Genomic DNA, 22,331 nt, shown 5'->3' on the forward strand with positions numbered 1-22,331 from the left:
GGTCTGTTGTTGGGATGTGTCCAGGGAAACGGGGGCAATTGGCAGGCCCCCAGCTGGCTCCAGGCCACCAGCTGTCAGCTGGGCAATCTCCAGTCCTTGGATCAGCATGTAATTGCAATTCAAGCCTTAGAAACCTTCAGAAGGTTGAGCACGCAAGCCAGCAGAGAATAAAACTCTTCACAACAGAAGGGCAGAGAGAGGCTGTGTAAAGCATATTTAGAGTAGTTTATTTAGCATACATAAGGACAAAGAAAACATGTCTGCTCTCCTTCATGTCCAAAGCAAGAAGCATAAGCAAAACTATACACAAAACGGAAGTTCCCAGCAAGCTGTGCTGGAATGTAAACAGGCATGTGACACACAATAGGCTGTTCCTCTTAAGGTGGAACGGAATATCTTACCACACAAACACCCCCCCAAGTTGATGGGCATTGCCATTCAAATGGTGTGCATCATGTGATCAATCATGTGGGGCAGAGATTACCTGCCTCCCCCCCAATATTGTATTCAAGTTGGCACCCCTGGCACCAAGCACCACCAAGAGCTCAAAGTGCTAAGCTCAGAGATAAGCCTCAGGCTGTTATTTGAGAGTAAAGGTAAAGGGACCCCTGACCATTAGGGCCAGTCGTGACTAACTCTGGGGTTGTGGCGCTCATCTCGCTTTATTGGCATTGGGAGCCGGCGTACAGCTTTCCAGGTCATGTGGCCAGCGTGACTAAGCCACTTCTGGCAAACCAGAGCAGCACATGGAAACGCCGTTTACCTTCCTGCCTATTTATCTACTTGCACTTTGACGTGCTTTCGAACTGCTAGGTTGGCAGGAGCAGGGACCGAGCAATGGGAACTCACCCCGTCGCAGGGATTCGAACCGTCGACCTTCTGATCGGCAAATCCTAGCCTCTGTGGTTTAACCCACAGCGCTGAAGGCCATATTGCACATATTCCTACTCCAGGAGTGTGGCGGAGCAGGTTGCAAATGCCTTTACTTTTAAAGTGCAGGCAGCATTTCACTTACCTTCAATCTTTGCACAATGCTGAAACCAGAGAAAAGACTCTGCTTGCTCTTGGAGAGTAAAAAGCTGTTTTTTATTCCTAAAGGTTAGGGAATGGGATCTCTGGCTTTCTGAATGTGTGTATGTATACTTGTCTGCCTGCCTCTCTCTATGTGTGTGTGCCTGTGGATTTTATTTATTTTCTATTTCTATTTATTTATTTGGAATTTATTCTGCTTTTGGCCCCATCCACCCATGGAAGAATGGCCACATTCCAATCTACACCTTGGGGCAAAATTGCTTGCCTTCTCCTGCCATATAGGGATTGATGAATGGATATGTTATGTTATGTTATTTTCTTCTGACTCCTGAAGGACAGCAATCAAAACTATGGTTAGAGAGCAGTGGAGAAGTGGATCCATGGTCACATCTGTGGTCCCAAATGCTCAGGTGGCCAGAACAGAAGTTTCCCCCTCTTCCGTTTGCTGCACTGGTGAACGGCTGTTGTAGCTGAGTGACCTAGACTGCCACCCTCTTGGCAGAGTGTGTCCCTTCTTATCAGCTGTGAGAGGAGCAGGAAGAGGAGATACAGGCAGCATGTGTGTCAGAGTGTGTGTGAGCAAATTAGGGGTGACAAGGCGAGACATTCACCTCTTGTGGTTGTGGCAGACAGAGGTGGGTCAGGAGGAGCTGCTTCCCATAGTGCTCAGCCCTAGGAAGATGCAGAGGTCACCTGGCTAAGAGGAGGAAAAGGCCTCAGAATGCAGCAAGCCGGAAGTTTGCACAACAGCTTACTAAAGTGAAATGAAGAGATGTTGCCTAAAGAGAACTGGGACATGGCGATGCCCGCTAAGAAACATAGGATTGCTTCCTAAAGTGCACTAATGGCTGGCTGGTTGTAAGTCACTTTGTGTCGCTCTGGCCAAACACATTTAATCAATAAAATATATCTCAATAGAAATAGCCCCCACAGTCCAGCTTTAAATAGCGACAGTTTCAATAGCGAAGCATAAGACAATATAAAGATGAATATACAACATCACTAAAAAACATACAGCACACATTTAAAACCTTGTGAATACAAAGGTTCAGTTTTTTAACTTCGGACAATAAAGACCACAAAGATGGCACCAGGTGGGCCTTTCCAGGGAAGACATTTCATAACCAGGCTGACACCACCTATAAGACCCTGTATCCAGGAGCACTGGAAGAGAGCCTCTGATGATGATATCGGGGTCCAGGTAAGTAGACCTTGGAGGAGGTGATCCTTGAGGTAAGCTGTTCCTAGGCCATTTAAGGAGTAGACAATAAATCACTAGTGCAATATAGTGAAATTGTCCACAAACCCTTTATGAACCTTGATACCGCATGCAGAACTTTCTGTACTGTTTTCAAAGTCACCCCATGTATAACTCACTGCAGTTAATCTAACAGGAAGATCATGGATAATGGACACAAGACTACCTCCAGCCCTGTAAGGTTATAGTGTATCAGATTAAGCTGATAAAAATTCATTTCAATGAATGATTCATTTCAGGGGGAAAATGGTGAAATGGACAGTTCAGCAATTTGTTTCAGTGCTTGCCTTCAAGCAGCAGTTAGTTTCAGCAATTACGTTTGGTAGTTGGATTAGCCAGTTTTCTAGAGTCAATATTCTGTTTTAGAAATTAAAGTTCATGGATGTACTCGAGTGGAGAACACTCCCTCGAGCAATGAGACTTCCTTTCCTCCCTTTGCATCCCTTGCAGAACCTCAAAAGGTGCTCCAAAGGGTTGGGGAACCCTCCAGAGCAGATTTTTAGGGGGAGATGAGGATCTGGCGGAAGAAGAAAAGAAATGAAAAGTCCCATTGCACAAACAGATTTGTGATATCCATGTGAATGGATCATTGTTTTATTATCCTATACCTTTGTTTTTAAATTCCCAAACTTTGCTTCCAAAATGTCCATCCATATATTCACATGATCCTGTTTTGACATCAATTGCATACACATTTTTTCCTTCAAAGCATTCACTAAAGCTGTTGCAGCCCTTGCTGTTGTTCCGTTGGAGTGCTTTTCATCCCGAGTAGGCACCATGTTTTTCAGGTCTGCTTCCTTGTCTGGATGTGTCTGTAACTGCCTTCCATTCAAACAAAAGTGTTGCGTGGCAAATCCCCTCCCCCCATGTGAAATAAAGACACGGACCCTTTAATTAAGGTTAATGGGCATAAAAGGCCACAACTTTATTGATTAAATAATTGAAGGTATTGGCCTTAGGCATTGGCTCCTATCGACTACCCGGCATGGTGACTGGGAAGGGTTGCACACAAGCCGTGGGGGTCCTGTTGAAGTACGCCAACTAGGATCCCACGGGTGTCACTGCTCGGGGGCGTGCCGGAGGCCCTACCTTCCAGGTTTCGGACAAGGCCACGCCCCCGGAGTCCTCTAACAGACTACCCCTTCCATTGGTGGAAGGTGATGGCAGTTCCTTCCCCCCCGTCCATTTGCATAACAATTAACCCCTGCCAATGCCTAACCGCAAATACCAGGAAGTTGATTGCTACGAGTTAGGCGAAAAAACCAAAAGGCTGCAAGTGTGCCAATTTGGAAAAATTCCTACCAGGCCCCTTGCGGCGACCAACCGGAGTCCATAGCAAGGTCATGCCTAACTAAGCCTAAGGGTGGGTGGGACGGGGAAACCTCTCAGCTGGTGAAGGGGGGCAAAGAGGGAGATCCTGGGGCGTGCCTGGCCTTAAGTATGAATTGACCACACCTCCTCGGCCCGCAGATTGGCGGGCCAATTTGAAGGCCCGCCCCGAGAATTCCCTGGGTCTCGCGGGGGCAAGGGAAGCCCCCGCGAGGGTGGGAGGGGACTTTGCCCGCAACACCCTCTCCTCCGGATCTCGGAAATGGCTTTGTTGTTGTTGCTGCTGCTGCTGCTGCTCCTCCTGTTGTTTAGTCATTTAGTCGTGTCCAACTCTTCATGACCTCATGGACCAGAGCAAACTAGGCATTCCTGTCTTCCACTGCCTCCTGCCGTTTGGTCAAACTCATGTTAGTAGCTTTGAGAACACTGTCCAACCATCTCGTCCTCTGTCGTCCCCTTCCCCTTGTGCCCTCTATCTTTCCCAACATCAGGGTCTTTTCCAGGGAGTCTTCTCTTCCCATGAGGTGGCCAGAGTATTGAAGCCTCAGCTTCTGGATCTGTCCTTCCAGTGAGCACTCAGGGCTGATTTCCTTCAGAATGGCTCGGTTTGATCTTATTGCAGTTCATGGCACTCTCAAGAGTCTCCTCCAGCACCATAATTCAAAAGCATCAATTCTTTGGCCATCAGCCTTGTTTGTGGTCCAGCTCTCACTTCCAGACATCACTACTGGGAAAACCATAGCTTTAACTATACGGACCTTTGTTGGCAAGGTGATGTCTCTAAGTGTCCCTAAGGGCCTTCCATTCAAACAAAAGTAGTGGGCAATATTGCTTTCATTCGCTGAAGTGGTGCTTGCTTATTTTCCGTACCTAAAGGCACCAAGTGTGGTATATCTTGGCCCATTTTTAAGGCTCATAGGGATAGTCATTGCTGTATCCGGATAGGAAGCGCTTGCCTCATGCCACCATCTCCCCACTTCTCATAAACATTTTTATTTTATTTTTTAAATAATATTTATTAAGATTTTAGAAGTTACAAAAAGAAAAATTACAAAAGGAAAAAGGAAAAATTAAGCATAGAAAAACAAAAACAAAAACAAAAACAAAAATACACAAAAGTGCAACACACATTTAAGAAAAAGAAAAAACACAAAAATCCCTCTTTTTACTTCTCATCTTTGCTTCACTTATTTTCTGGACTTCCTCACATCTCCCTTTTTTGTATCCCTGTTAAAAATTAACTTAGCAAATTCATATTCAATTAATTTGTCTAATTATCCATCGAATCTTGTTTTTAGCCTCGTTGCTAGAACCCCTTTAGTTCATTTCAATGTCATTAGCATTCAAAAATTTTACAATATTTCTGTAAGTAAATCTTAAATTTCTTCCAATCTTCTTCCACCGACTCTTCTCCCTGGTCTCAGATTCTGCCAGTCATTTCCGCCATCTCCATATATTCCATTACTTGCATCTGCCATTCTTCCAGAGTGGGTAGATCTTGTGTCTTCCAATGCTTTGCAATAAGTATTCTTGCTGCTGCTGTTGCATACATAAAAAAGGTTCTATCCTTCTTTAACACCGATTGGCCAACTATGCCCAGAAGAAAGGCCTCTGGTTTCTTAGGGAAGGTGTACTTAAGTACCTTTTTTAGTTCATTATATATCATCTCCCAGAAAGCCTTAATCCTTAGGCACGTCCACCAAAGGTGAAAGAATGTACCTTCAACTTCCTTACATTTCCAACATTTATTGTCGGGCAAATGATAAATTTTTGCAAGCTTGACTGGGGTCATGTACCACCTATACATCATTTTCATAATATTCTCTCTTAAGGCATTACATGCCGTAAATTTAATCCCGGTGGTCCACAACCTCTCCCAGTCAGCAAACATAATGTTATATCCTATATCTTGTGCCCATTTTATCATAGCTGATTTTACCGTTTCTTCAGTGTTCCATTTCAACAGCAGATTATACATTCTTGATAGAATCTTAGCATTGGGTTCTAACAATTCTGTTTCTAACTTTGATTTTTCCACCTGGAAACCCACTTTTTTATCTTGGTTATAGGCCTCTCTTATTTGAAAATAGTGTAACCAGTCTCACACCTTATCTTTAAGCTTCTCATAACTCTGCAGTTTCAATTTATCACCTTCCTGTTCCAAGATTTTCCAATATTTTGGCCATTTGGTCTCCATATTAAGTCTTTTCAGTGCTTTCGCTTCCATAGGTGAGAGCCACCTTGGGGTTTTACTTTCCAAAAAATCTTTATATCTCGACCACACATTAAACAATGCTTTCCTGACAATATGGTTTTTAAAAGCCTTATGTACTTTAGCCTTGCCATACCACAAATATGCATGCCACCCAAATTCATTGTCATAACCTTCAAGATCTAAGATGTCTGTGTTCTCAAGAAGTAGCCATTCCTTCAACCAGCAAAAGGCTGCTGATTCATAATAAAGTTTCAAGTCTGGCAGGGCAAATCCCCCTCTATCTTTAGCATCCGTATCTTAAATTTTATTCTGGGCTTTTTGCCCTGCCAGACAAATCTAGAAATATCTCTTTGCCATCTCTTGAAACAATCCATCTTCTCAATAATTTGCAAAGATTGAAACAAAAACAACATTCTCGGCAATACATTCATCTTAATAACAGCAATTCGTCCTAGCAAGGAAAGCTTCAAGTTTGTCTAAATTTCCCGATCTTTTTTCACTTCTGACCAACATTTTTCGTAATTGTCTTTAAATAAATTAACATTCTTAGAAGTCATATTCACCCCCCGGTATTTTACCTTCTTTACCAATGTTAAATCTGTCTCCTTCTGAAACCTTTCTCTCTCAATCGGAGTCAATTTCCCCCCCAAAACCTTAGTTTTTGTCTTGTTCAACTTAAATCCTGCCACTTGACCAAAATCCTGGATTAGTTCTAGTGCCCTCTTAGTGCTAGCTATTGGCTCCTGTAATGTCAAAACAAGGTCATCTGCAAAAGCTTTAAGGTTGTAATGTTTAACTCCGACCTGAATGCCCTGTATCAAGTGGTCCCTTCTTATCATGTTTAGCAAAACTTCCAGGACTGAAATAAAAAGTAATGGGGAAATTGGGCAGCCTTGTCGTGTCCCTTTCTCAATCCTAAATTCTTCTGTCACCACATTATTAACTATCAATTTTGCCTTTTGCTCAGTAAATCGCACCTATACCATTTTCAAAATTTTGTCCTACCCCCATCCCCTGAAGATTTTTCTTCATAAAACTCCAAGAAATATTGTCAAAGGCTTTCTCCGCGTCTACAAATATCAAAACTGCTTCTGTATTGATATTCACCTGTAACTTTTCCAAAATATTAATTATGTTCCTCATATTATCGGATAAGTGTCTACCAGGGAGAAAGCCAGCCTGATCTTTATGTATCATTTCAGCTAGTACTTTTTTCAATCTTTTAGCCAAAATGTCTGCAAAAATTTTGTAATCCACATTTAAAAGGGATATGGGACGGTAGTTCTTAAGTTGTGTCTTCTCAGTCTCATTTTTCGGTATAAGTGTGATGTATGCTTCTTGCCACGACTCTGGCGCTTTTTTCCCCTCCATAATTTCGTTGCAAACCTCCCTTAGTGGTTGCATTAAATAGTCTTTCAATGTTCTATAATATTTGGAGGTTAGTCCATCAGGCCCTGGAGATTTGCCCAGGAGCATATTCTGAATGGCGCCTTCCAACTCTTCTGTTATTTTATGGTGGTTCAAAAGCAATTTATTTTCTTGAGAAATTTTTTGTAATCCATTAATTTTCAAAAATTGGTCAATTTCAGTCTCATTCAGTGGCCCTTGGGTGTAGAGTTGTTTGAAATATCTCTGAAAACAATTTCTTATCTCCTATGGATTCTGTATGTTCTTTCCATCAATTTCAAGGTTAGTAACCGTGTTTAATTTTTGTCTCTTCTTCAACTGCCACGCTAGCAACTTCCCACATTTATTCACTGAATCAAAAGTCTTTTGTCTCATCTGTTTAATTTTCCATTCTATCTCTTGATTTATTATTTTCATATATTGTACTTGATGTAACTTAATTTCTCTTAAGATCTCTTGTGACTTCGGTTTAGATCTAAGTTTCTTTTCTCCTTCTCTTAATTTTCCCAGGATCTTTTCTTTTTTCTCCTCTTGGATTCTCTTTTTTATTGCATTTTGCTGAATCAGAAATCCTCTCATTAAAGCTTTGCTAGCGTCCCAGATTACTCTTTTTTCCACAGAAGTCCTCAAATTTATTTCAAAGTAGTCTCTCATAGAATCATAGAATCATAGAGTTGGAAGAGACCACAAGGGCCATCAAATCCAACCCCCTGCCAAGCAGGAAACACCATCAGAGTACTCCTGACATATGGTCGTCAAGCCTCTGCTTAAAGACCTCCAAAGAAGGAGACTCCACCACACTCCTTGGCAGCAAACTCTCATAATTTGGGGGGCCTTCTTAATAATTTCCTGCTCTCTGAACAAGGTGTCATTCATCCTCCATCTGAAGGAGCCAGTCGATGTTACTTTCATTTCCATTTTCACAGGGTTGTGGTCGGAGCAAGTCTTTGGGCAGATTTCCACCTTTCGAATCTTGGGAGCCAGTCCTCTGGTAATCCAGATTTGGTCAATTCTTGTCCAGGTCTTTTGGGCTTCAGAAAAGAAAGTTCTCTCTCTGCCTAGGGGGTTCTTAGTTCTCCAAGTATCAATCAAATCCATATTGTCTGTCATTTCAAAAAAGGTTTTCGGTAGTCTTCCATCTTTAGTTACCACTTGTCTTTCTGATTTGTCCATATTTGTCGAAACCACTCCATTCATATCTCCGAGCATGATGATATTGTAATCCAAAAAGTCCAACAGTGTCTCATGCAGTTTCTTAAAAAATTCTGATTTCCCCTCATTTGGTACATATATCCATATGATCAAAAAATTCTCTCCTTGAAATTGAATCTCAATTGCCACAAATCTTCCTTGATCATCTTTAAAAACAAATTTGGGTAGTAGGGTTTCTTTTGCATAAATCACGACTCCTCTCTTTTTAACTTTATCTGATGAAATAAATTCTTGACCTAATCTTCTGTTAATTAAAACTTTTCTATGTGTTCTGGTCACGTGAGTTTCTTGCAAACAGATCAAGTCCAATTTTCCTTTTTCAGCAAATGAAAAATTTTCTTCCTCTTATCAGGGGAATTCAGTCCTCTAATATTCCAACTTAATACCTGCAGAGACATTGTATATTTATTCTGTTCCTCCAACTGCTCCTAGTAATTGTTCTTGGTCTGTTGGTGGTCTCGCTTTCTCTAATTTATCTAATCCCAGTGGTAACTTTGCTGTGTCCAAAGCTCCTGGCTTTGGTATCTTCGGTTCTCCTTCCTCTGACTCTTTTCGTAGATGTTCCTCGTGGTCTTTCAGAAATCTCTCTTTATCTTCCTCTGATCTTCTCACCTTTCCCCCTTTATAGGTAAACTGGGGAAACTCCCACCTGAAAATGATGCTATTTCTTCTTAACAAATACACCAAATCTGCGTATTTGGCCCTAAGGTCCAAAAGATGTTTAGGAATATCTTTATAAATCTCAATCCTGGAGCCCTCAATCTCCAGTGATTTCTTGTAATGCAGACCCAAAATTTTGTCTCTCTCTTCTTTGGATCTAAGTGTTATCAGACAATCTCTTACTTTATTCTTTTTTCCTTTACCGCCTTTACCAAATCTGAAGGCCGTCACTATCTTGAAATCTTTATCTTGGTCCAGGTCCCAGAATTCTTCAAATTCCTGTGTCAAAAATTCGGTCAGGTTGTCTTCCTCCGATTCTGGGACTGCTCTAATTCTTAGATTGGCCTCTTTGTCTCTTAGTTCAAATAAAGAGAATTGCGTCTTGTGATCTTCTAGTTGTCTATTTATTGGCTGGATCTTTCCCTCTACTTCCAGTGCCTTTTCTTTAGCTTCCTCTGCAATCCTCCTTGTCAATTTAGATTCCTGCAGCAACCTGTCAATGGCCTGTGTGTTTGAGCTGATAGTAGTAGTATTTAAATCAATCTTAGCTGACAATTTTTCCAATGCTCCAAAGATTTTGTCTAATGATGCATTAAGTGTCTCATCAGAACCCCCACCTTTTGCCCCAGATTGCCCAGTTTTAAAGACTTGGCAGCTCTACATTGGCCTTTCTTCCGCATGATTGTTTGTATCCTCCAACAGGTCTTTGCAGGTCTCTAACAGACCTCACAGTGTGGCTTCCTGTAAAAACACACCTCACCGTGTGGCTTCCTGTAAAATTCTGAAGGGTACTATGAAGCTGAGGGTGAACTTCGGCTGTTCTGGTATTCTGTGGGTATATTTACACTACAAACTTATATCAGATTTCTACCAAGTGAACTGTCCTGGCTTCACTTGAATGCTTTTTTGAACAGCAGATTGATAAGGGAATTGTAACTCTCTCTTTGAGAAAGATACACACAGTGGAGCTACAGTTATCAAGATACAAGAAACCTTCTTTTCCCTCTCTCTGAAACCCTCTTCTGTTTGTGTTGCCCTCCCCCCACCCATTTCCTCATGCCTAGTGGTTTCCCATGAGAAGGAAACATCACTTTTGCTGGAAGTCTGAACTCCCTGCTTGAGGACTTGTGGCAATTACGCTGAGGACCCGCATGTGGCTGAAGAGTGACAGTTTGCCCAACCCTGTTCTAAAGCCAATAGTACAGTCCTGGTCTTTTGTCTTGAAATGATGTCCTCCCCCTTCCGATAGATCTCCTCACTCCCCCTTGCATATGGCTTCTGCTTGTAAAGTCACTTCCTAAAAGCCACTGGTAATGGGGGTGAGGTAAGCCCAGGACCAGAAAGACTTCACAGCCCTCTCCATCTGCTCTGCTCTGTGATGGATCAGTGGAGCATGGGAGGTGTTGCTTAGGACAGAGAGTTCCTACATTTCATTGTCCGGAACCCTTTAAATTCCCTGCTCATATTCATGTTTCAGTTCTCATTTTGTGGACTCTCTCTTTCTGCCCGTAGAGTAACTGGCAGCTGAGAGACGGTAAGCAGAACTCCAAGTGAGGGCAAAGAAAGGTAAGGGTTGCAATGTAGCCAGAATGATGTAGGCCTGGTCAACAGTCAGACTTGAGTGAAGTAGAGCTGGGTGGGGGATTCAGCCAAGTATTCTTGCTCTTGGCATTAGGCCCTATTGTGAAAAGTGTACCCCACTTTCCACACAAGTTTTCAGGGTATTAGAATATGCATTTCTTTGAAGGGTTGCAAGTCTATAAAACAGAAATGGAGGGAGTTTGCGTAGGAAAGACATTTTAGCAAGGGCAAAGGGTAGGTAAGAAATGCACATCTTAGTTAGTTTTTTAAAATAATATTTTTATTACTTTTCAATTACAATCCAATAATAACCTCTGCTTCTTAAAGGCGGCATTGGAGGGTTTTCAGCAGGCAAAGTGCTTTTGCACTCAGCACCTCCCTGGCGGGAGCCTGGGTAAAGAGACGAACTGTGAGTGAAGCCTATTTCTCCCTGTCCTTGGGGGGAATTTGCAAGGATAATTGCCCACAATCATCTTTGTTTTTCCTTCGCCAACAATCTTCTGCTATCGTGGGGTCTGCCTCCATTAAGGCAGAACAGAACCGGAAGCTGCACATTTTAATTAGTTAGCTTACATCAGCGGTTACCAATGTGGCATAATTCTTGCCATCCTGCCTTGCCTTTCTGTTTGAGGAATTGATCTAGCCCCAATGTCCAGCAACTCTGAGTTGTCTATTGGATTCAGAACTGTAGTCAGAAAAGCCATTAATTGGTTTTACTCGTCAACCAGAAGTAATCACACTTCTCTCCAGAGGGAAACACAAGATTCAGGAACCTTTTGAACAGAGGAGAGAGAACCACACTTTCTGGGGAATAAATTCTCAAGGCTGTTATTCTTTCACTCAGTTTTTGCAGCTCGATCTGGTGCAGTCCACCTGCCATGGATCTCTCTACCAGTGCTGTGGTCTTCTTGTTCCTCACCTACCACCTCTGTGACGCAGGACATCGAAGCTATAATTCAATCCTCACAGTGGCCAATGGTGGGGAGTGGGGAGAATGGGGAAAAATTGAATTCTGTCCCAAAGGACATGCATACGGATTCTCACTGAAGGTAAAGGCCTATCTATATCTTCTTTTTGATATCCCGATCCCAAGGAATAGTCACAATAATATAATATATATATTTTAAGTTGCTTTCCATCTTTCTTTCTGAACCCATTGCCTGCATATTACTGTCTGCAAGGTGCTTTGAAGTGTTGACTGCCATGCTTAAAGATTTAATGGCTCTAAAAATCTCCATGCCACTTTGTCAATCCATACTGGAGAGGCATAGAGTGAATTGCATTTTACATAAAAAAAAACTACCATGAATCTGGCCTGGAGGAAAAAAGGGACAAGGCTACAGAAAAGTTTGGAGTGCAGTGAGCTGGCAATGTTTTGGTCAGGTTTATCTTCCTGAAAAGTGAGTGTCCAACTGGAAAATACAGTGTGTACAGCCGGTGTACAGCTTCCGGGTCATGTGGCCAGCATGACTAAGCTGCTTCTGGTGAACCAGAGTGGTGAACGGAAACGCCGTTAACCTTCCCGCCGGAGCGGTACCTATTTATCTACTTGCACTTTGAGGTGCTTTTGAACTGTTAGGTTGGCCGGAGCTGGGACCGAGCAACGGAAGCTCACCCCATTGCGGGGATTCGAACCACCTACCTACTGATTAGCAAGTCCTAGGCTCTGTAGTTTAACCCACAGGGCGACCCGTGTCCAGGATTTCAACAACTTTCCTCAAAAAAGCTCAACAACTTTTTGTATTTGTAGTCTTACTTCTTGAAATAATATGGCAACTCTAACTTCACAAACTGAAGGAAACCTGCTGTAGCATATGAAGACATAAGAGAGGGATTGAGGGTGCCTTAGCCAGCCATTAGCAAGATCAATTTTTCCCTATTAAGTTTGCTTACTTGGGCCCAAGTACTTGATACAGCTCAGAATGTAAATCTCAATCCAGAACCAGTAATACTTGTACACAATTAGGGACATTTACTTATGAACAGATAACTGCTTATTCATGTTGCAAGCTACTACTTTGGAAAATTCAGACTAGTTTGATTAACTACAATACCCCCCCCCCCTGTAACATACACAATATCTTTTTTCCGTTTCGTTTTCTGCATGGGTACTATTTCTTGTTTCTTCCTTTTTGTGCCTGATCTTACTCTGTGAACATGTAATTTTGTACTCTTATTTTTCAATAAACAATATTAAAGAGTCCTACCTTGCAAAAGGGACGCAGGTGGCGCTGTGGGTTAAAGCCTCAGCGCCTAGGACTTGCCGATCGAAAGGTCGGCGGTTCGAATCCCTGCGGCGGGGTGCGCTCCCGCTGCTCGGTCCCAGCGCCTGCCAACCTAGCAGTTCGAAAGCACCTCCGGGTGCAAGTAGATAAATAGGGACCGCTTACCAGCGGGAAGGTAAACGGCGTTTCCGTGTGCGGCTCTGGCTCGCCAGAGCAGCGATGTCACGCTGGCCACGTGACCCGGAAGTGTCTCCGGACAGCGCTGGCCCCTGGCCTCTTAAGTGAGATGGGCGCACAACCCCAGAGTCTGTCAAGACTGGCCTGTACGGGCAGGGGTACCTTTACCTTTACCTTTACTTACCTTGCAAAAACAGCTTTATTGCAGTCTCTTTCTCTCATTTGCAAAAGACAGAGAGTGAACAAGGATCGATTGATGATGATACTTCCCTCAATGGCATCCGTCTCCATTGCAGTAGTGGTGGAGTTGTAAAATCCGCTGTTGGATCGTAAGCATCTTCTTGATTTTTCTCTTTGCTGCTTGGAAAGTGATGATGTGAGGGGCTGGCAGAAATCTATTATGTTTCAGCACCAGGGCAGTATAATGCCAGGGTCTATCAGCCTCATTCTTAGCTCTCAGACTCTAACGATACCAACTCTAGGTTGCCTTCCAAATTTCAGAGGAACCCAAGCCCCACATAAGAAAGAGAAAAGAGGCTGCAACATCAAAGTACAAAGGAAAGGAAAAACAGAGTTTCTTCCTGAGGACCACACATGCCAAGGAAAGAGAGAGCAAGAGGAAAGCACCATCTATCCTGAGAGTGGGGAACCTCAAGCCCAGGGGTCAAATGTGGTCCCCCAGGCTTCTCTGTCTGTTCCTCATGAATATCTGTGATTGTCAGGGGTCAGGAAGGAGTGGCAGGCTGAGTATGAAAAGGCCAAGACCTACCTAACCAGTGGCTGTGCCTTCCTGAGAGAAAGTAGGCACAATACTGCAGCTCTCCTTCCTGGCGGATGCACTGGCTTAAAAGATCAATGCCTCTACTCAACAGCTGTTTAGCAGAGACCTTGATCCTGTGGGGTGCAGGTGCTGCCTTGCCCGTGGCTTTCTTGCAGGAAAGTTGTTACCACTTAACTTAGTGGATCTCATCCTGCATGGTGCTGGTCACTGCACTTCATGAAGAAGCAGCACCACCACACAGAATCAGGCCGTTGTGCTTAACATCTGTTAGGCAAGAGCAGCAAATCCTATGTGGCACCGATGCACCCTGACCTTACAAAGCAGTCCCATTCTTAACAGAAGATTGGGGTTCAAAACCCCTTTAAAGATTCTCTAGCTCCATCTCCCAGGGGCAGATTGGGAGGGTGTGGTGTGGGTGGACCCTGGGTGGCATAGGGGAAATCCACCTACTCCAGGGGTTACTGTTAGTGCTTACAGAACTCACAGGGTTAAAGAGTTCTGTGTGACGTCCCTCAATTCCTGTCGCGTGACTCAGAAAGAGGGAGGAGTTGTTTCTCACTGTTCCGTCTCTGTTTTCGAGGGAGACGGTGGCCATGGCTGCTAGCAGCCCAGGAGAATCTGATAAATGCTGAGCTGTAAATATTCTGCTGCAATAAAGGACTGATAAATAAATAAGCACACTAACGCTTCGTGTGTTTGGATGGTTTTGAAGCAACAGTTGTTCCGCTGTGTTTTACTCTGCAAACTTGCGGCTGCCGGAGGAGGACCTGAGCAGAGGTCGCAACGGAAGAGTGCCGGACAGCCATAGAAGGAGTTGCGCTTAATTGGGGCCGTAAATCAATTAAGCCTAATTATTCTCAGAGGTTATGGACCTAATTACCGCTTGTAAAACTGTTGCTGGAATGCTTTGAAGTCAGCTGGGTCAGCTGGAGAACGCTACCAAAAGCGGAGGTCTGCGTTCTGAGTTTTGCCTGATGCTGCATTCTGAGGCAGAGGAGCTGACGCTGAGAAGCAGCTGGAGCTAAAAGCAGCTGGAATCGTTACTCCAAGCAAGGGAGAGCCGGAGGAGCTGGTACTGAGCACTGAGCACTGAGTGAGTACAGCTTAATGGGCACCTTGGGAGAACGGGAGAGGATGGCGCAGTTCCAGAAGCATGGTTTTGAGCTTAAGCTACCATGTGAAAAGCTGACGCGCGAAGGCTGGTGGACGTGGAGCCTCCACGTAGAACTGTTATTGGTCGGAGAAAGCCTTTGGGAGGCAGTCCAGCCACTACAGAAAGCGGCTGGAGCAGCTACAGAGCTGAGTGAAGCTGAAGAGTGTGTGCTAGCTTTCCTGGCAGAGAATGTAAGTGATGCACTGAAGCCTATTGTCCTAGATGCTGAGAGGCCTGAGGTTGCTTGGCTGGCACTCCGTGAGGCTTGTGAAGTGGGAGTGGGAAGCAAGGGCCAAGATGTGGCTGCATCAGAAGGGGAGAGGCAAGATGGCGCTGGGCACATTCTTGAGAGCCAACACACAGCTGAGGGAAGCTGTGAGCCCCCAGAGGGGGCAGAAGGGACTATTGCTGGCAGCTGTACTAGTGCTGCACCGTGCCTGTGTGAGGAGCCAGGCCAGGAGCTAAGCGTTGGGAGCCCTTTACCCACCAGAGGGGGTGCAGGAAAACGTCCTGGGAGCCCTGAGAGCAGTGGGGGGGGGGCAGTGAGCGGGGAAAGCTCAGAAACGCCTTGTTTTCCAAAGGCACCCAAAGGTTGTTTTCGTCGTGCGCAGAGGTCTGGGAAGCTGCGGAGAGCTAGGCGCTTCAAGGCCGGCCACCTGCGAAAAGTCAAGATAAGCACCAAAGAGTTGCGTGGGAAAGCAGAGGCCAGTCCGGTCTCCAAGGCAACAGAGGAAGTTGCTTCTACTGAAGCTGACAAGGTCCTGAACAAGGGGGAGTTGGTTGACGTGGCAACCAGAGAAAATTGCTGCAGACGCCCAGAGGGAGGGGGCAGCGAGACTTTTGTTGCTATGGCAATGTTTGAGGACAGCTCTGAGAGAGACACTGAACTAAGCTTTGTAATCGACTCTGCAGCTAACCGCAACATGGTTCTAGAGACCCCTGCAGTCGAGATGTGGAATTGCACGGCAGTTCCAGAGGGACAAACTGTTAAGTTCGCGAATGGACAGAGAACTAAAATTACTAAGTTCGCTAATGCCTATCTTTCTGTTTTGCAGGAACAGATGCAGTTTTGTATTATTCCAGGGGTGCATCACTGTTTGTTATCTGTGCCTTATTTGTTAAGTAAGGGGTTCAAAGTTTGTTTTGAAAATGATGTTTGCACAATCTCCAGAGGGGGGAGGTTACTGGCCAAAGTGCAGAAGGGACAGAATGATCTTTTCGTTCTTAAAACGTCTCTTGGGAGTGAGGGGAAGGTTGAGAAAGCACAAGAGTTGCGTGCTACAGTTCCCAACCAGCGTACTACAGTTCCCGCTCATGCCACATGTGCATGTGCATGGCATCAGAGAACGATTCACAATCCTTTAGAGGATTTGCAGGTGTTACCTGAGGTTGTTGCAGGTTGCGAAATTAAAGATTGCGGAAGTGCCATTAATTGTGACACTTGCAAGCAGGCAAAGGTGAGAGGGTGCAGTTACCCAAAGGTGGAACGGGTTGCCACCAAACCTTTTGAGCTGGTACACATAGATCTGTCCAATCCTGTCAGGGAACAGAGTCTAGGGGGGGCCAGGTATCTGCTGACTTTTCTGGATGATTTTTCGCAGAATTCCTGGAGTCATGGTCTCAAATCCAAGGAGGATGCAGCACAGCTGATCAGGAGCTGGATTGAGGGAGTAGAACTAAGGTTCTCCACCAGAGTGCAAGCGATCATCAGTGACAGAAATGCTAAGTACACTGGTTCTGCTTTGCAGAAGTTCTTTCACGAGAAAGGGATACGTCACACAGTTACTTCACCCAATCAGAGGGGGGTGGCAGAGCTGAGGAGTGGAGCTCTGGTTCAGGCAGCACAGGTGATGCTTACAGAGTCTGGGTTACCTCCTAAGTTTTGGCTGGAGGCGGCTAAAGCCGTGTGCTTCACCTGGAATAGGACCTACAATTCGCTGGTAGGTGACACTCCGTTTTCTCTGTTGAATGGCAGAAGACCCCAAGTTCACTTTCTGCGCAGGTTTGGGTCTCCTGCATTTGTCCCTGTGCCCAAAGCTTTGCAAGGGCCAGATGGAGCCAAAGTCCAGAAAATGATCTTCTGTGGGTATGAGCCAGAAGCCCGTGCATGGCGGTTTGCTTACCCTTCAGGTGATCAGAGTAAGGTGCTGATCAGTAAACACGCTGAGTTCTGTGAGGAGGATGTAAAGTCAAAGTCTCCTGTCAGGCGTGATGTTCTATCAGAATGTCTCTCTGATCCAGAAGACAGTTCTGATGAAGAGGAAGAAGGGGCTGAGGCTGCTGATGACGACCAGGTCACTGACCAGGGTCAAGAGCAGGATGTGGCATCTCCACAAGTTGTTAAGAGAGTGCCCAAGAGTGAGCCTAGTTCTCCTGTGAGTGTGATGGAGAGGATTCGAAGACGCTTTAAGTCAGAGGGGGAATCCCGTGATGCAGAGGACACACCTGCTGATCAAAGTGAGTCGGGGGAAACTCCTGAGTTTGTGCCTAGGCGATCCAGTCGCACAACAAAGGGTATTCCACCTGAGAGGTATCAGGCTACAGGTGCGTGGGTAAGTTTCGCACAGTGCGATTCTGAGAGTTGTGAGGTGATTCCACAAATGCCAAACAGGTTTGCCAAGGGAGGGCACAAGGCATTGGGGAAGGAATTGATCTCACAGAAGTCTGGAGAGGTAAACACCCAAGTCACCTCAGGAATGGAGGGAAGAGGGGGTGTTAGTGCTTACAGAACTCACAGGGTTAAAGAGTTCTGTGTGACGTCCCTCAATTCCTGTCGCGTGACTCAGAAAGAGGGAGGAGTTGTTTCTCACTGTTCCGTCTCTGTTTTCGAGGGAGACGGTTGCCATGGCTGCTAGCAGCCCAGGAGAATCTGAGAAATGCTGAGCTGTAAATATTCTGCTGCAATAAAGGACTGATAAATAAATAAGCACACTAACGCTTCGTGTGTTTGGATGGTTTTGAAGCAACAGTTGTTCCGCTGTGTTTTACTCTGCAAACTTGCGGCTGCCGGAGGAGGACCTGAGCAGAGGTCGCAACGGAAGAGTGCCGGACAGCCATAGAAGGAGTTGCGCTTAATTGGGGCCGTAAATCAATTAAGCCTAATTATTCTCAGAGTTACAACACACAGCCCTACTTAGAAGTTGAGGTTTGGTAGACACACTATACCTGATGAGGTCTACAAAAGACGCCTTTTAAAAATTTAAGGAGAGAACTGCCCTCTTGACCTTTGTGGTGGAAAGCAAATCTTTCCAATTTGGGTCGTATTTCCAGAGAGGCAGACATTACCACATTGTCTTCTTTTTTTTGCAGGTGGGGAAAGTGGACAGAGGTTAAGGAATGCCCCAGGGGCTACCTGGTTGCCTTCGCTCTGAATGTGGAAGCCAATCAAGGGCTAGGTGATGATACGGCAGCCAACAACATCCAGTTCAGCTGTGGAGATGGGTCTGTACTGCAGGGCGAGTCCCCCACCTTTGGTACTTATGGCCAGTGGAGCAAGGACTGCACCGCTGGTGCCATCTGTGGGATCCAAACAAAGGTGGAGGCTCCAGCTCCAGGTGATAGCACAGCACTTAATGATGTCAGGTTCTTCTGCTGTGACTGAATCACCTGGGCTTCATCCTGCCTGTGTTCTAATGGTTTGTTGTCATGAAACGTCACCAACAATAAATCTTAACCAAAGAGTTGTGTGTACCTTTTGGAGCTTTGTCCCTTCCTGATCTCAGTTCCTTAAGACTGCATGAATTGGTTTTGGATGGGAGTGTTGGGATACTGCCAGGGAGATGAAGCCATCAGACAGGCCTCCACGTCATCTTTGGACGATGTCCCCGTCTCCCGGAGAACAGCACCAGTCAATTGGCGACACGAGCCTCAGACACATTCCAAGACTAGTGCACACCCTTTCTGCAGAGTTTCCACAACTGAAGATTCAGCCAGGAGAGCATATTTACAGATTTATTCAACGTAGATCAGAACAAAGGAAAAACATGACTGCTTGCATTTGTGTCCAGGAAAACAGCCGGAACAAAAGCTATATACAAAACGGAAGTTCCCAGAGAGAACAGTGCTGGGAGTAAACAGGCATGTGACACACAACAATCATGCCTGACCATTTAAGGTGGAATGGAACTGTATCCTAACAGGAAGGCCAGTGCAATGTTAAAGAGTGTACCATCCTAGAGCCGTAGTGTGATATCTTTAGCCCATTGATCTTGCCAGGCCCACCAGCCTCTCAACTTGTCCCATGAGGTTGCTTTGAACAAATTGCACCCACTTGCCATCACCAGCCATCTTAGGCACTGAGATCTCTTATGTCTGATCTAAGAACCATGCGGTAAGATTTGAGGATTTGAAGGAATCTGGGCACCAAGCATAGCAGTCAGCTCCTAGGCCCGGATCCCTTCACCTCTCCCATAAACTATTTAAGGGGGTCACTCCCCCCCCCAAGTTGATGGGCACTGCCATTCTAATGGTGTGCATCATGTGATCAATTATGTGGGGTGGAGCTTACCTGCCTCCCCCCATATTGTATTCAAGTCGGCACCCCTGGCACCAAGCACCACCAGGAGCTCAAAGTGCAGAGTCTTATCCCAAATTTTAGCACTCTGCCTGACAATGCTCAGCTCAGAGATAAGCCTCAGGCTGTTATTTGATAGTAGAAGGCAACATTTATACATATTCCTACTCCAGGAGTGTGGCGGAGGAGGTTGCAAATGCCTTTACTCTTAAAGTGCTGGCAGCATTTCACTTACCTTCAATCTTTGCACAATGCTAAAACCAGAGAAAAGACTCTGCTTGCTCTTGGAGAGTAAAAAGCTGTTTTTTATACTTAAAGGTTAGGGAAAGGGATCTCTGGCTTTCTGAATGTGTGTATGTATACTTGTCAGCCAGCCTCTTTCTCTCTCTATGTGTGTGCCTGTGGATTTTATTTATTTTCTATTTCTATTTATTTATTTGGAATTTATTCTGCTTTTGGCCCCATCCACCCATGGAAGAATGGCCACATTCCAATCTACACCTTGGGGCAAAATTGCTTGCCTTCTCCTGCTATATAGGGATTGATGAATGGATATGTTATGTTATGTTATTTTCTTTTGACTCCTGAAGGACAGCAATCAAAACTATGGTTAGAGAGCAGTGCAGTAGTGGATCCATGATCACATCAGTGGTCCCAAATGCTCAGGACAGTTCAGCAATTTGTTTCAGTGCTTGCCTTCAAGCAGCAGTTAGTTTTAGCAGTTAGCTTTGGTAGTTGGATTAGCCAGTTTTCTAGAGTCAATAATCCATTTTAGAAATTAAAGGTCATGGTTCTACTGGATTGTAGAACATTCCCTTGAGCAATGAGACTTCCTTTCCTCCCTTTGCATCCCCTGCAGAAACTCAACAGGTGCTCCAAAGGGTTGGTGAACCCTCCAGAGCAGAATTTTAGGGGGGGGATGAAGAGCTGGCAGAGGAAGAAAAGAAACGAAAAGTCCCATTGCACAGGTTTCCGATGTACATGTGAATGGATCATTGTTTCATTGTCCTCCACGTTTGTTTTTAAATCCCAAACTTTGCTTCCAGAATGTCCATCCATATATTCATATGCTTCTGTTTAGACATCATTTGCAGAGACATTTCTTCCTTCAAAGCATTCACTAAAGCGGTTGCAGCTCTTGCTGTTGTTCCTTTGGATGGCTTTTCATCCCGAGTAGGCACCATGTTTTTCAGGTCTGCTTCCTTGTCTGGATGTGTCCGTAACTGCCTTCCATTCAAATATAAGTGCTGCTGCTGTTGTTTAGTCGTGTCCGACTTTTCATGACCCCATGGACCAGAGCACGCCAGGCCCTCCTGTCTTCCATTGTCTCCTGCAGTTTGGTCAGCTCATGTTAGTAGCTTCGAGAACACTGTCCAACCATCTCTGTCATCCCCTTCTCCTTGTGCCCTCTATCTTTCCCAACATCAGGGTCTTTTCCAGGGAGTCTTCTCTTCTCATGAGGTGGCCAAAGTACTGGAGCCTCAGCTTCAGGATCTGTCCTTCCAGTGATCACTCAGGGCTGATTTCCTTCAGAATGGAGAGGTTTGATCTTCTTGCAGTCCATGGGACTCTCAAGAGTCTCCTCCAGCAGCATAACTAAAAAGCATCAATTTTTCGGCAATCAGCCTTGTTTGTGGTCCAGCTCTCACTTCCATACATCACTACTGGGAAAACCATAGCTTTAACTATACGGACCTTTGTTGGCAAGGTGATGTCTCTAAGTGTCACTAAGAGCCTTCCATTCAAACAAAAGTAAAAGCAATATTGCTTTCATTCACTGAAGTGGTGCTTGCTGATTTTCCGAACCTAAAGGCACCAAGTGTTGTATATCTTGGCCCATTATTTTGGCTCATAGGGATAGTCATTGCTGTATTGGGATAGGAAGTGCTTGCCTCATGCCACCATCTCCCCACTCCTCATAAACATTTTTAAAGACTTGGCAGCTCTACATTGGCCTTTCTTCTGCATGATTGTTTGTATCCTCCAACAGGTCCTTGCAGGTCTCTAACAGACCTCACCGTGTGGCTTCCTGTTAAATTTTGAAGGGTACTATGAAACTGAGGGTGAACTTCGGCTGTTCTGGTATTCTGTGGGTATATTTACACTACAAACTAATATCAGATTTCTACCAAGTGAACTGTTCTGGCTTCACTTGAATGGTTTTTTGAATAGCAGATTGATAAGGGAATTGTAACTCTCTCTTTGAGAAAGATACACACAGTGGAGCTACAGTTATCAAGATACAAGAAACCTTCTTTTCCCTCTCTCTGAAACCCTCTTCTGTATGTGTTGCCCTCCCTCCCCATATCCTCCATGCCTAGTGGTTTCCCATGAGAAGGAAACATCACTTTTGCTGGAAGTCTGAACTCCAGGCTTGAGGACTTGTGGCAATTAGGCTGAGGACCCGCATGTGGCTGAAGAGTGACAGTTTGCCCAACCCTGTTCTAAAGCAAATTGTACGGTCCTTGTCTTTGGTCTTGAAAAGAAGTCCTCACCCTTCCAATAGCTCTCTCCACTCCTCCTGGCAAATGGCTTCTGCTTGTGCAGGAAGTTCCTAAAAGCCACTGGGAATAGAGGTGAGGAAAGCACAGGACCAGGAAGACTTCACAGCCCTCTCCATCTGCTCTGCTCTGTAATGGATCAGTGGAGCATGGGAGGTGTTGCTCAGGACAGAGAGTTCCTACATTTCATTGTCCGGAACCCTTTAAATTCCCTGCTCAGATCCATGTATCATTACTCAGTTTATGGACTCTCTCCTTCTGCCTGTAGCGTAATTGTCAGTTGAGAG

The 22,331-nt window shown here is 44.9% G+C and overlaps 1 protein-coding gene across 2 annotated transcripts in view; it reads left to right on the forward strand.

The window, feature by feature from the left end:
• The window catches only part of LOC309369331 (vitelline membrane outer layer protein 1-like), a 38,181-nt gene extending 36,519 nt beyond the window's left edge, over window positions 1–1,662 (forward strand). For both annotated transcript variants that reach the window (XM_081910193.1, XM_081910192.1), the window contains exon 5: window positions 1,603–1,662. The gene's annotated coding sequence lies outside the window, so the exon portion shown is untranslated. The remainder of the gene's footprint in view (window positions 1–1,602) is intronic.
• Window positions 1,663–22,331: the final 20,669 nt, after the last annotated feature.

Source organism: Podarcis melisellensis (assembly GCF_964234715.1).
Source record: "Podarcis melisellensis genome assembly, chromosome: 4".
Taxonomy (NCBI): Eukaryota; Metazoa; Chordata; class Lepidosauria; order Squamata; family Lacertidae; genus Podarcis; species Podarcis melisellensis.